Source organism: Pipistrellus hanaki, assembly GCF_964339955.1.
Source record: "Pipistrellus hanaki genome assembly, chromosome: 15".
Classification (NCBI taxonomy): Eukaryota; Metazoa; Chordata; class Mammalia; order Chiroptera; family Vespertilionidae; genus Pipistrellus; species Pipistrellus hanaki.
The window spans coordinates 47,906,972-47,921,608 of NC_140517.1; the positions used below are offsets into that span (position 1 = coordinate 47,906,972).

The following is a 14,637-nucleotide window of genomic DNA, read 5'->3' on the forward strand; positions in this document are numbered from 1 at the left end:
TGTTCATTTCCCATAGATGAGTGTGATCATGTGCTAGTAGAAATACTTTTATAAAAACCGATAATGAGACAAGCAATTATGGTTATGTTAAAAGGCAAATGAATCAGTCTATAATGAGTTTTTTTCTGAGCCAACAGGTCTTTTGAGTCCCAATTTCAATGCCCAACAGTTTCTTATGTGTACATGTCAGCAATGATATTTCAGTTCTGGATGGTGGATAAATGGTGGTAATGCCAGTCCAACCCTCTCTGGTTTGGTTCTGGGCAACCTACAGTGATGTCCAGCTGCTGACTGCTACTATGGCAAGGTGTCATCAGCATCTTCCATCTCTGTACAACTTCCCTTCTTTATTTATGGCTGGAGTAGTCCTGTCAATTCATCTCAGTTGCAGGAGTCCAAATAGTCTTGGAATTGTTTTCTGAAAATATATAGATATTCTCAACCAAAAGTTAATAAAAGAATCTTTTCTATAAATTTGACAGGGAACCCTTTTTCATTTTTTTAAAATATATTTTTATTGATTTTTTACAGAGGAAGAGAGAGGGACAGAGAGAAACATTGATGAGAGAGACTCATCTATCAGCTGCCTCTTGCTCACCCCCTACTGGGGATGTGGCCTCAACCAATGTACATGCCCTTGACTGGAATTGAACCGGGGACCTTTCAGTCCCCAGGCTGACGCTCTATCCATTGAGCCAAACCGGTTTCGGCAACCCATTTTCATTTTTTGCCCAAACGATTTTCCTTTGGCTTGTTTTGACCCTATGTATGTTTTACATGGATGTCTTGCTGTTAGTATTACAAATGAAGTTAATTTTCTAAAGTAAAAATTTTCTAGATGTAATTTACTTACAGGATATTTTCCCTTACAGGATATACTTCTTTTATCCCCCCCCCCTTTTATATATATTTTTTATTGATTTCAGAAAGAAAGGGAGAGGTAGGTCCCAGGTTCAATTCTGGTCAAGGGCATGTACCACAGTTGAGGGCACATCCCCAGTAGGGTGTGTGTGTAGAAGGCAGCTGATCGATGTTTCTCTCTCATGGATGTTTCTAACTCACCATCTGTCTCCCTTCCTCTCTGTAAAAAATAAATAAAATACATTAAAAACAAAAAACAAACAAACAAAACAGCCACACATGAGCACCAGAAACAAACTTGCCCCAGTCATCACCTCCTCTGAAGGCGCTAGAGGGCCCTGAGTATACTTGGTGTGTTCTTGGGCAATAAGCCCCTTAGAGCAGACCTTGAGTCAACTGAGAAACAACTGACCCTGGCCTTGGAGCAGAGAAACTACAGTACCCACAAAGCTAAGCACGGAATGCCACCAGGCTCAGCCAATGGGGGCTCAGAGAAGGCATTTCCGTTTGGCCGCCTCTTTAGGGCGGGACCAAGTCCTCTTAGCAGGATTTTGTCTTCTCAGGTTTTTGTCTCAGGCGGTCAGGAGTTCCTGGGCTTAGAGTCTGGTGGAGGAGTGAGGAGCGGTGTTCCCTGCCTCAGAGCCTCTGGTAGGAGCCTCCCGTGGTGCACACAGCTCACACCTGAGATTGAAGCTCCGAGTCACCGCCCGGACCCCCGCCAGGGCCGGGACAGGCCCCGCCTTTCCTGCCGCGGCTTCCGCTCCCGCCGCTCCCGCCCCACGCAGCCCACAGAGCGCGATGGCGGCGCCCGCGCTGAGGAGCTTCGCTGAGGTGAGTTCCTGTCCCCCAGGCCCCCTGCCTCCTCACCCCGCACCCCACAGCCCGGTGCGGGCCTGTCCCTCCTGCAGCTCCGTCCGCGGGGAGGGCCGTGAGGAAGGCGGAGGGGAGGGAGGAGGCGGTGGCTTCTGAGGACACAGCCAGTGCGGGGCGGAGAGGACAGGGGTTCCTGGCCTCTGAGGTTCCCCTGAGGGTGTGGCTGTGAGGATCGACGGGCAGATTGGAGGCTGCAGGGAGGACGTCACAGCCTCATGGGGGCTTTCCCGGCTGTGGGGTCCCTCAGGGGCCCGGGGTGGTCCTGGACCCGCTGGAAGACAGGCTTCTCCACATGCCATGTGCCAAGTCCCTGGGGAGTCCAACGAGACCCAGTGGCATTGGAGCAGGAAGGGGGCAGAGCTGAGGGAGTGAACCTGGGTCTGAAGATGGGAAGGTGTTAGACATTACCCACTGTTGTGCACATCTGGAGGAAGTGTGAGCTGATGGTCATAAAACCGAAGCAAAAACCCACGCTTAGCTTTGTCTGGGAGGCATGGTATAGGAGACTGCAGTGGTATTGCTTGGCGGGAAAACTGGGGCCCTGCAGGAATCGCCCAGACCTTAAATGACTTTGCTCTCTACCCTCTCCTCCCCCAATCCTTCCCACCCAACCCAGCTGCTCTGCTGAGGGCAATCCCAGTGAGTAATGGGACTGTGATGAGAGAGCAACTGCAGGGGCATTAGGGCCCGGTGTCCTCACTAACCGGTGCCCTGGAGGAGGTTGAGGGGGGGAAGGTTTGTCAGTAGTACAATTATTGGCTATCAGAGAGAAGCTCTGGTTTCAATTGTCTCCATTCTGACAGGATGGCGTGACCTTGGAGGACATTGCCCTGTACTTCTCCAGGGAGGAATGGAGCCTCCTTGATGAGCGTCAGAGACAGCTGTACCTGAATGTGATGCTGGAGAACTTTGAACTTGTATCCTCGCTGGGTAAGACCCTCACTGTCACCAGTGACCTGGACTTCGCTTTGCGAGTTCCCAGTCCCCTTCTCCCAGGGTGTGTTGTGTCCTCCCATGTAGACTGTGGAACTGCTTTCCTGGGGAGGGTGGGTCTGTTCCCACTGCTCTCTTCTATTGCTGAAGCCCCAATTCTCCCTGCTGGACTACATTCACAGGGAAGGACTTGAGGATAAGTAGTGTTTCAGGAAGCATGAGGGATTCCACTTTTTTCTGTGAGGAAAGCATTTTCTATATTCCATTTGGTTATTTGTACCTATTTTTGTGAAGAAGTGTTTCTACATCCTTATCCTGGTTAATAACTTTTTTTTGGTTAAACATTCTTTTGATGACCTCATGTATTTTATATATTAAAGGCTTATAACGTACAGGAACACATATTGTTGCATGTGCTGAATTGCACTTTGCTGATATTGCTCCCCCACACCTGCTTTTCTACAAAGTCCATATTTTTGCAACCTTGGGTTCTGCAGTTTTAATGCCACCATGTTTCTAGCAAGCTCAGATGCTTGTTGCTAGTGCTTAGCATGTAAATATTGTTATTGGAGTTATATAGACTTAGCTTTTGAGACAGAGTCATTGCATTGTTATTAGCCTGCTCTATGGTATTATTAACCTACCCTTATTATTCCCTGGGAACTCCACCTATTTGTGTGAATTTCTTTCCATATTGCAATATTTGCTTTATTTTGCGGATCAGAACTGGATTCACAATCTCTCCCTCCGATTCTTTCATATGATTTGCAAGTATTTCCTTCTGTTGTTTAGATTTCCTTTCATTTCATTTTGTTTATTGCTGTTGTGCTGAGAAGAACCTTTTTATCGTTATTTGTTGCAGTGTGCACTGTTTGTTTTTCTTTTTTGTCTGGTGGTTGGTGTCACATTTAGAAAATCTGTTGCAAAACAAGCCTCCAAAACTTTTTCTCTAGATTGTCCTGAGGAGTTTTCAGTTTTAGCGCTGACATTCAATTCTGTCATGCAAGTTGAGTTACATTTTATCAGTGGTGGCCAATATTGTTGTGTTTACATGTAAATATTGATTTCAACAGCACCATTCATTGAAGAAACTATCTTTCCCTTCTTCTGTGTCTTGCAGCTTTGTCAGAGATTACTTGAAAGGATGTGCCTGGATTTATTTTCTAATTTCTGTTCTGTTCTGTCACTCCCATAACTTTTCTTTCTTCTTCTTTTTTTTCCTTTTTTAAAAAATATATATTTTTATTGTTTTTTTAAAGAGAAGAAGGGAGAGAGAGAGTTAGAAACATCGATGAGAGTCATTGATCAGCTGCCTCTTGCACGCCCCCTACTTGGGATGTGGCTGCAACCAAGACACATGCCCTTGACTGGAATCGAACCTGGGACTCTTCAGTCCTCAGGCCAACACTCTATCCACTGAGCAAAACCGGTTTCGGCTCTTTCTTTCTTTTAACAAAAAATATATTTTATTGATTTTTTTACAGAGAATAAAGGAGAGGAATAGAGAGTTAGAGACATCGATGAGAGAGAAACATTTGTCAGCTGCCTTCCCCACACTCCCCACTAGCTATATGCCCTCAACCAAGTACATGTTCTTGAGTGGAATCGAACCCGGGACCCTTTACTCTACAGGCTGACGCTCCATCCACTGAGCCAAACCTGTTAGTGCTGCCCATAACTTTTCTGAATTCAGTTGTTTATTATTGTTTTATATTCATCTAAATAGTGAGAATATTTTTCCATGAATTTTTACTTTCTTAAAGAAAGAGAAAGACAATAAGAAAAGAGGCACAGTGAGAGAGAGAGACAGACAGTGAGAGAGATATCAATTGGTTGCCTCCCACATGTGGTCCCATTAAGAAAGGTGATTAAACCCGAAACCCACATACCTGCCCCTTTCTGGAAATGCAATCCATGACTTTCAAGTGTACACGCAGGAACTCTCAGCACTGAGCAACATGGGCCAGGGCTTGTTTAAGTTATTATTATTTTTTAAAAATAAATCTTTATTGTTCATATTATTACAAATGTTCTTCTTTCTCCACCCCTCCCCCCCCCCAGTGCTCTCCTCCACCAGGTTCCCACACCACCCTCTGCCCTTTCCCCACCCCCCATTGTCCTCATCTATAGGTGCACAGTTTATGTTCAGTCTCTTCCCACATCCCTCTCTCCCCTTTTCCCCAAGAATCGTCAGTTCACTCCCCTTCTATACCTCTGATTCTATTATATTCAACAGTTAATATTGTTCATCAGTTGTTTTTTTTAATTTCCTTGGTTTTTAGATTCACTTGTTGATAGTTACATATTTGTTGTTCATAATTTTTGTCTTTATTTACTTTCTCTTCCAAAAGAACTTCCTTCAGCAATTCATATAATTCTGGTTTGGTGGTGATGAACTCCTTTAGCTTTTTTTTTTATTAGTAAAGCTCTTTATCTGGCCTTCGATTCTGAGTGATAGCTTTGCTGGGTAGATTATTTTTGGCTGTAGGTTCTTAACTATTCATCACCTTGAGTATTTCTTGCCATTCCTGTCTGGTCTGCATGGTTTCTGTTGAGAAATCAGCTGACAATCGTATAGGTGCTCCTTTATAGATAACTACCTGCTTTGCTCTTGCTGCTTTTAATATTCTCTCTCTGCCTTTTGCTCTTGGAATTTTAATTATGATTTGTCTTGTTGTGGTCTTCTTTGGATTCCTTTTGTTTGGAGTTCTGTGCGCTTCCTGGACTTGTAAGTCTAATTCTTTCACCAGGTGGGGGAAGTTTTCTGTCACTATTTCTTTCAGTATGTTTTCGATATCTTGCTCACTCTCATCTTCTGGGACCCCCATAATTCTCATGTTGGTTTGCTTGAAATTGTCCCAGAGGTTTCTTACATTATCTTCAATTTTCTGGATTCTCTTCCCTTCTTGCTTCTGCGGAAGAGTGTCTTCTGGCTCTTTATGTTCTAAATCTTTGACTTGATTCTTGCAATCTTCCATTCTGTTTTTAGGACTCTGTATAATATTTTTTATTTCAGACAATGTATCCTTTATTTCTTGTTGATCCCTTATTATTTCTTGTTGATTCCTTCTTAATTCTAGTTGATCCCTTTTCATATCCTCATAGGTCTAATCGACCTTTTCTAGGAAATTCTTGAAAAACCTTATAAACGTGGTTTTGAACTCTATATCCAGTTGCTTTTTGTCCTCCATTTCTTTCGTTTGTGATCTATTTCCTTGTCTCTACATTTGTTTAAATTATTTATTTTGTAACTATATTGATTTCAGAGAGGAAGAGAAGGAGAGAGAGATAGAAACGTGAAGAATGAAAGAGAGACATTGACCAACCTCTTCCTGCACATCTCCCACTGGAGATTGGGCTGGCAAACTGTGCATGTCCCCTGTCAAGCAATGGATTTATGATCTGAATGGTCATAGGTCGATGGTCAATCACTGGCCTGTACTGTCCAACCTTTATTTATTTATTTTATAGACAGGAAGGGAGACACAGAAAGAGGGAAACATTGATGTGCTGTTCTCCCCATGCAGGCATTCATTGGCTGTCCCCTACATGTGCCCTGATGGGGGATCAAACCCACAGCCCTGGTGCATGGGGACCACACACTCAAGAAGAGAGCTACGTGGGCAGGGCTGTGAATTTATGTATTAATTTCAGAAGCTCATATTGGATCTTTGCAAATTTCTCTATGAAAGGTTGTGTCATCTCCTAACATCAACGTCTCTTATGATGCTTTGTAGTTCATAATGTGAGGTGTAATGGCTTATCTTTCTTTTCTTTTTTCATTTACTTGAGGCTTGTTTTTGTTTGTTTTTGTTTTTTGCTTTAGTACAACCCAAATTTTGCCAGTATTTGTATTTTTTAGAAAATTACCTGTTGGGGACGAAACCAGTTTCGCTCAGTGGCTAGAGCATCGGTATGCGGACTGAAAGGTCCCAGGTTCGATTCTGGTCAAAGGCATGTATGTTGGTTGCAGGCACATCCCCAGTAGGAGGCAGGAGGCAGCTTGTCGATGTTTCTCTCTCATCGATGTTTCTAACTCTATCCTTCTCCCTTCCTCTCTCTAAAAAATCAATAAAATATAATTATTTTTAGAAAGAAAAGTACATGTTAAGTATTCTTTATATTGTCTTATCTCTCTTTTGTTGATGCTTGTTCAAATATTTATTATTACATTAATTTGCCACATTTGGGTTTACTTGCTTGTTCTGTTTCGAGATTCCTGAGATGAGACGTTAGGTTTTTTTTTACATCTTTTTTTTTTTTTAAGATATTTTATTGATTTTTTTTACAGAGAGGAAAGGAGAGGATAGAGAGTTAGAAACATCGATGAGAGAGAATCATTTTTCACCTGCCTCTTGCACACCTCCTAGTGAAGATGTACCCACAACCCAGGTACATTCTCTTGACCGGAATGGAACCTGGGACCTTTCAATCCGTAGGCTAACGCTCTATCCACTGAGCCAAACCAGTTTGGCATATCTTTTTTTTATTGTAGTCATTTATCCATATAAAATTTTATCTTAGAATTACATTTACTGAATTTTATACTTGACTTTTGACAGGTTGTGTTGTTAATTACTTTGTCTTTAGAGGTTTTTTGTTTGTTTTTTTATCCATATATTTTATTGATTTTTTACAGAGAGGAAGAGAGAGGGATAGAGAGATAGAAACATTGATGAGAGAGAAACATGGATCAACTGCCTCTTGCACATCCCTCACCGTGGATTTACCCGCAATCGACACATATGCCCTTGACCAGAATCAAACCCGGGACCGTTCAGTCCGCAGGCTGACGCTGTATCTACTGAGCCAAACCGGTTTCGGCTCTAGAGTTTTTTGAATTCTCTTTTGCATTTGGCTATATTGAAATTATTGGTAATTTATTATTTACTATTTTCAAATAGAGAGGAGGAGACATGGACAGAGAGAGAGACAGACAGACAGACAGACAGAGAAAGAGAAACATCATTGTGAGGGAGAAAAAGCAATCAGCTGCCTTTTCCTCACTAGGTAACTGGAAGTGGAACCCACATACTTATATGTGCCTTGGCTGGGAATTGAATCCTTGACCCTTTGGTAAATAGGACAATGCTCCAATCAACTAAGCCATAGCTGGGATGGCATTCTGTGGTTTATAAACACAATCAATGATGTTAGAAGCACAGTAGCTTCTGGAGGTATTTCTGACCCTTTTTTGTTATTTAACTGTAGGTATCTTCAAATGTCTTTGTTTACCCAGTCTTCTTTAACATTTCTTCTATACAGTTCTCTCTTGTTTTCTGTAATCCTTCTTAATTTCATTTCCTGTACAATGCTTTGGTCATGGCTAGCTGTCTATTTATACTCATATGTGTGATCCTGCAATATTGATGATGTCGCTCACATAGGTCTTTGTCCGTGATCTCATTTGTCATTTGTTGTTCTACCACAGTGCTGAACATTCAACTGGTCTGTTTTTCTATGAAGATTTGCATCATTTATCACATGCAGTGACTCAAATGGGCTTAAGGGGCAGAAGCATTTCTGCATCACAGAATAAAGAGGAATTCATGAATCGCAAAGTGGACTCACAGGTGGCCATGCCTTGGTGAAGGGTCACTGGGGAGGTATTTTCGGCTGACCCTGGTTATATATATAGATAGAAAGCCAGTGTTTTCTTTCCTTTTTTTATTTTTATTTTTCGTTTATTGATTTATTGCAGAGAGGAAGGGAGAGGGATAGAGAGCTAGAAACATCAATGAGAGAGAAACATCGAGCAGCTGCCTCCTGCACACTCCCTTCCGGGGATATGCCCGCAACCAATGAACATGCCCTTGACCAGAATGGAACCTGGGACCTTTCAGTCCACCGGCTCTATCCACTGAGCCAAACCAGTTTCGACCCCCCAGTGTTTTCTTTCAGTTGCCCATTTTTAAGGCAATTATGCCTGTTTGTGCTTATTGATACTTTGCCAACTACTGAGTTCTAATAGCAATCATTTCTACTGGGATTCCTAGTAACCTTATCTTTGGACTTTGAACCTCTGCCTCTTTCACAAGTCTCTCTTTACTGCCAAGTAACGTTGGCCCATGCCTGCAGCACTTTGGAGTGCACACATGTTACTAAATTGACGTTGAACATCATGTACACTAATACAATTAGTTTTTATGGCTTTGAGCAGCCTTAAATTATTATACACAGACTCGCATGGTCAGCATATAAGATTCTAAAGGAAGCTGTTTGTGCAGGAACAATGACTAGAACCTTCCTCTCTTCTTTGTATCCCATCTTGTACTTCTGTCCTTCTCTTGGTAAACTTTTCATTATCTATTGACTTTTGGGGCCACATTATATGTAACAGCAATTTCCTCAGAGTACACCTCACTTGTCTTAACAATTTGTGTTTGGAATCAGGCCTATTCATGACAGAAACATTTGTGGTGAAGATACTCTATTTTCATGAGGTCAACATGTACTTCACCTTCCATTCTTCTTGTTCAGGTTGCTGCTGTGGAGCAGAGAATGTGGAGGCACCAACAAAACCGAAGGTTTCAGTAAGAGTGTCACAGAGAAGGAATCCCAAGATAGCCTTGTCTTCCCAGAAGAGCCATCCCTGTGAGAGTTGTGGGCTCTCATTGGGAAACATATTCCATGTGATGAAGCTTCAAAGAAACGAACGTGGACAGGTACTTTTGAGATGCGGGGCATGTGCAGAACGGTTTTACTTTCATGTAAAAGTTGACACAAAGCATGTCAGAGCGGAGACATTCATCAGAGGTGTAGACCTCTGCCCAGAGGTCTACACCTCTGATGAATTGTATCTGTTTCCATGTAACATATATGCCCAGATGTCACATGGAAACAGTTGCAATTTCAACGGGTCCCAGAATTGTTTCACAAGCGTGGAGGTTGAGCACAGTGTCCTTTCAAAACCAAGACATCTCCACCTAAAGGTTACTCTCACCAGGGACAGTGTAAATGCTATTTCAACAGATGGCACGACATTTCAAAGCAGAATTCATACAGGAGAAAAGCCTTATCAATGCATCGAATGTGAGAAAAGTTTCAAAAAAACCATTGGTCTCCAGTATCATCAGAGAGTTCACAATGGAGATAAGCCTTCTAAATGCAACCAATGTGGGAAATCTTTTACCAATAGGAGTGAACTTCTTTGCCATCAGAGAATTCATACTGGAAAAAAGCCGTATCAATGCAGTGAATGTGAGAAGGCTTTTACCACTAGCAGTCAACTTAGAAAGCATAGGAGAGTTCATACGGGAGAAAAGCCTTATAAATGCAGTGAATGTGGGAAATCTTTTAACAGTAGGAGTGACCTTTATTGTCATCAGAGAATTCACACTGGAAAAAAGCCGTATCAATGCAGTGAATGTGAGAAAGCTTTTACCACTAGCAGTCAACTTATAAGGCATCAGAGAGTTCATACGGGAGAAAAGCCTTATAAATGCAGTGAATGTGGAAAATGTTTTAACAGTAACAGCTACCTTCGTAGTCATCAGAGACTTCACAGTGGAGAAAAGCCTTATAAATGCAGTGAATGTGGGAAATCTTTTAACAGTAGGAGTGACCTTCATTGTCATCAGAGAATTCACACTGGAAAAAAGCCGTATCAATGCAGTGAATGTGAGAAAGCTTTTACCACTAGCAGTCAACTTATAAGGCATCAGAGAGTTCATACGGGAGAAAAGCCTTATAAATGCAGTGAATGTGGAAAATGTTTTAACAGTAACAGCTACCTTCGTAGTCATCAGAGACTTCACACTGGAGAAAAGCCTTATAAATGTAGTGAATGTGGAAAATGTTTTAACAGTAACAGCCACCTTCGTAGTCATCAGAGAGTTCACAGTGGAGAAAAACCTTATAAATGTAGTGCGTGTGAGAAAGCTTTTACCACTAGCAGTCAACTTTGTACTCATCGGAGAGTTCATACAGGAGAAAAGCCTTATAAATGCAGTGAATGTGAGAAAAGTTTTCTAGGAATCACTGATCTCCAGCGTCATCAGAGAGTTCACACAGGAGAAAAGCCTTATAAGTGCAGTGAATGTGGAAAATCTTTTACCACTAGCAGTGACCTTCATTGTCATCAGAGAGTTCACACAGGAGAAAAGCCTTATAAATGCAGTGAATGTGGTAAGTCTTTTGCAAGGAGCATTGTTTTTCAATATCATCAGAGAATTCACACAGGAGAAAAGCCTTATAAGTGCAGTGAATGTTCGAAATCATTTACTGGTAGAACTAGTCTCCAGTATCATCAGAGAGTTCACAGAAGAGAAAAGCCTTGTAAATGCAGCAAATGTGGAAAGTCTTTTTCGAGTAACACTGGTCTCAAATATCATCAGAGAGTTCACACAGGAGAAAAGCCTTATCAGTGCAGTGAATGTGGGAAATATTTTGTTCGTAGTACTAGCCTTCATGCTCATCAGAGAGTTCACACCGCAGAGAAGCCTTATAAATGCAGTCATTGTGGGAAATGTTTTAGCTGGAACAGTAGCCTTCATACTCATCAGAGAGTTCACTCTGGAGAAAAGTATCACTGCAATGAATGTGGCAAATCTTTTAGAAGTAGTAATGGTCTTAAATATCATCATGCAGCTCACAGTGGAGAAAGTCGTGATGAGTGCAATTAATGGGTGATATCTTTCCGTCTAATTTGTAAATTACCTCTTCACAAAAGAGTCTTGATGAGAAAAGATTGTTTGATGTGTAGGAAATGTAGTTTGTTAGTATTTGACAGTAGTATAAGATTATAAGTGACGTCTCAATAGCCTGAATTGCATCTCCTGCATTTAATTGGCTACATTATGTAACGTACCCCAATAATTTCTGCTATTCTATGTTGCACTTTGTAGCATACTGAGATGTCCTACCAGATCTATGTCAGTACATCTTTATTTTGCTGACGTTATCTCAGGTCCCTACAGATGACATCAGTCACCATCCTCATGTGCCCAGGGAAGCTAACTCTGTTGTCTAATTTGTTGAAGAAAATTAGGAATACCTGAGTCCTTAGTTCTTACTTGTTTCCCTGTCATGAGTTGTCACATAGGACTGATTCCTGTTGGCCCCAGTCAACATAAGGTTGCAGAAGAACTGCCATTTTCAGGGACTCATTTTGCCTAGATGATAATGCAGAGGTATTGAGTGCCTAAGTCATCAATGGAAGAACTGCCAGTCTCAGGTCTCTTTTTTTATAAAATAATGAAGGATTTTTTTTTTTTTTTACAACTTCTTTAATCTTGGGTATTCTATTAATTCTGTGGGTTTGTGTTTAAAAATATCTGGGCATTTGCAGCATGATGAAGTGGAAAACTTACATGTGGTTTCAAACATTTTTCCCTGGGGGAAGACTATGGTGCAGAAATTAGCTCTGCCATTTTTGTCAGATTTACATTGCTGCCCATAATTTGGCAGGCATCACTGTGGACTCTAGTGCTCATGTGAAGATGGATGCTTTGAGACACAGAGATCACTCCAAAGAGGGAATTGCTGTGACAACCTTAAATATGTCTGGGAGCAGTGTGAATTTTTTTCTTGTTTATAAGGCATGCTAAGACAGTTGAAGCCGATGTTTTCCCCAGTTGTTGCGGAGGGCAATGTGCCCTAATGACTTCAATTCCATGGGTGATGGGCATTGGTTGGAGGACCATCCCAGTGAGGAGAAACTCTTTACTGAGCTAATTCCATTTGAATGAATGGACTTCATCTGAATTTTCAGCGAGAATTTTTTTTTAAAATATATTTTATTGATTTTTCACAGAGAGGAAAGGAGAGGACAGAGAGCCTGAAACATTGATCAGCTGCCTCCTGCACACCCCCTACTGGGGATGTGCCTGCAACCAAGGTACATGCCTTTGACCCGAATCGAACCTGGGACCTTTCAGTCCACAGGCCGATGCTCTATCCACTGAGCCAAACTGGTTTCGGCTATAGTGAGTCTTTTCTGAGATGTATATTTACTGTGTCTGTATCCTTCTTAAAAACCTCTGATCATATGTTCTACCTAATGTGCTATGAGTGTTAGCAATTTTCTTTAACAAAAAAACAGTGGAATGACAAACACGGGTGTTAGAATTTCCCTCTATTTGTGTCTTTTTTGATTTATGGAATAAATATTTTTTTGGATTGGAATAATGTGTTTTAATATTTTATACTTTAAAAATATGCATTATCAGGGATTTTTACAAGATGAAAGATTTATGTGACCTGAAGAGAAACCAGAATATGAGAAAACTTTTAAATATTTTTTTATTGATTTCAGAGAGGAAAGTAGAGGAAGAAATAGAAATAGAAGCATCAATGATGAGAGAGAAGCATTGATAGGCTACCTTTTACACGCAGCTACTGGGAATGGAGCCCTGAACCCAGGCCTGTGCACTGACCAGAAATCTAATGGTGGACCTTTTTTTGCTGTGTTGACGCTAAACCACTGAGGCATTTTGATTAATAAATAAAAACCACTGGGAATTTTTCGTTTTTAAATACTATGCACAATGCAGTGAACACTTAATTTTAACTGGCACTACTAACATTCTCCATCACCTCTAGAAGAGCAGCAACCTTAGGAAACATTCTCCTGACAAGAACACTCAGTGCCCCAGCGCCAACACACACCTTTGTGTTTAAGGGCTTTTGAGAAAGATCCGGGGCCTTTCTGAACTCGCTGACCCACCTGCAGGGAGGCAGTACTGTGGCCACCAAGGTCTCCATGTTGGGCCTCTAACCTGGAGTCTCCGGGAGACTCACTACAGCTCCCTGCACCTCAGATGGCTAAATGTGACATGAAGGTAGTGACGAGACTTTGAGAATCAATAAAAGTGACAAACTTAGTACTTGCCTGGGCCAGGGTTCCAGAGTTTGCTTTTTGAGCACTTTCTCTCTTTTTTTAATTTTTTTTTTTTTTTTCATTGGCTCTAGTCACACTTTTTTTAAAAAATATATTTTTATTGATTTATTACAGAGAGGAAGGGAGAGAGATAGTTAGAAACATCGCTGAGAGGGAAACATCAATCAGCTGCCTCCTCATACCCACTGCTGTGGATATGCCCGCAACCAAGGTACATGCCCTCGATTGGAATCAAACCCGGGACCTTTCAGTCCATTGCCGATGCTCTATCCACTGAGTCAAACTAGTTTCGGCTAGTCACACTTCTTTTAAAAAATATTTTATTGATTTTTTTTTAAATGTATTTTATTGATTTTGTACAGAGAGGAAGGGAGAGAGATACAGAGTCAGAAACATCGATGAGAGAGAGTCATCAATCAGCTGCCTCTTGCACACCCCCTATTGGGGATATGCCCACAACCAAGGTACATGCCCTTGACCGGAATCGAACCCGGGACCTTTCAGTCCCCAAGCCGACGCTCTATCCATTGAGCTAAACCGGTTTCTGCTGATTTTTTTTTTTTACAGAGAGCAAGGGATAGGGATAGAGAACTGGAAACATCGATGAGAGGAACATCAACCAGCTGCCTTCTGCACACCCCTACTGGGGATGTGCCCGCAACCAATGTACATGCCCATGACCGGAATCGAACCTGGGACCTCTCAGTCTGCAGGCCTACACTCTATATCTACTGAGCCAAACCCTTTCGGGCCAACAGTTGTACTTCCTAAAATACAGAGTTATCTTGCCAGATGTATGTCAGTGCATACTTCTGTTGCTAAAGATTTCACTTGAACCACCTACAAAGCGGTTACAGATGGAATCATTCAACATCCTCATGTGTACAGGGAAGCTAACTCTGTTGTCCGATTTGTTGAAGAACATCAGGAATACTTGAGCCCCTAAAGGAGTCCTTCATTGTTTTCCTTCTCATGAGTTGCCATATAGGGCTCCTTAGTGTTGGCCCCAGAAGACTGAGTATCGCAGAGCTACTGCCACGCTCACGGTCACACTTTGCCTACCGCCAGTGATGGATTTATTGAATGCCTGAGACATGAAGGCAAGAGCTGCCAGTCTTACATCTGTTTGT

The 14,637-nt window shown here is 41.9% G+C and overlaps 1 protein-coding gene across 2 annotated transcripts in view; it reads left to right on the forward strand.

Annotated features, from left to right (window-relative positions):
- Positions 1–12,388, forward strand: part of LOC311633357 (uncharacterized protein) — a 64,198-nt gene extending 51,810 nt beyond the window's left edge. For both annotated transcript variants that reach the window (XM_084905956.1, XM_084905955.1), the window contains exon 4: positions 11,576–12,388. The gene's annotated coding sequence lies outside the window, so the exon portion shown is untranslated. The remainder of the gene's footprint in view (positions 1–11,575) is intronic.
- The last annotated feature ends 2,249 nt before the right edge of the window (positions 12,389–14,637 follow it).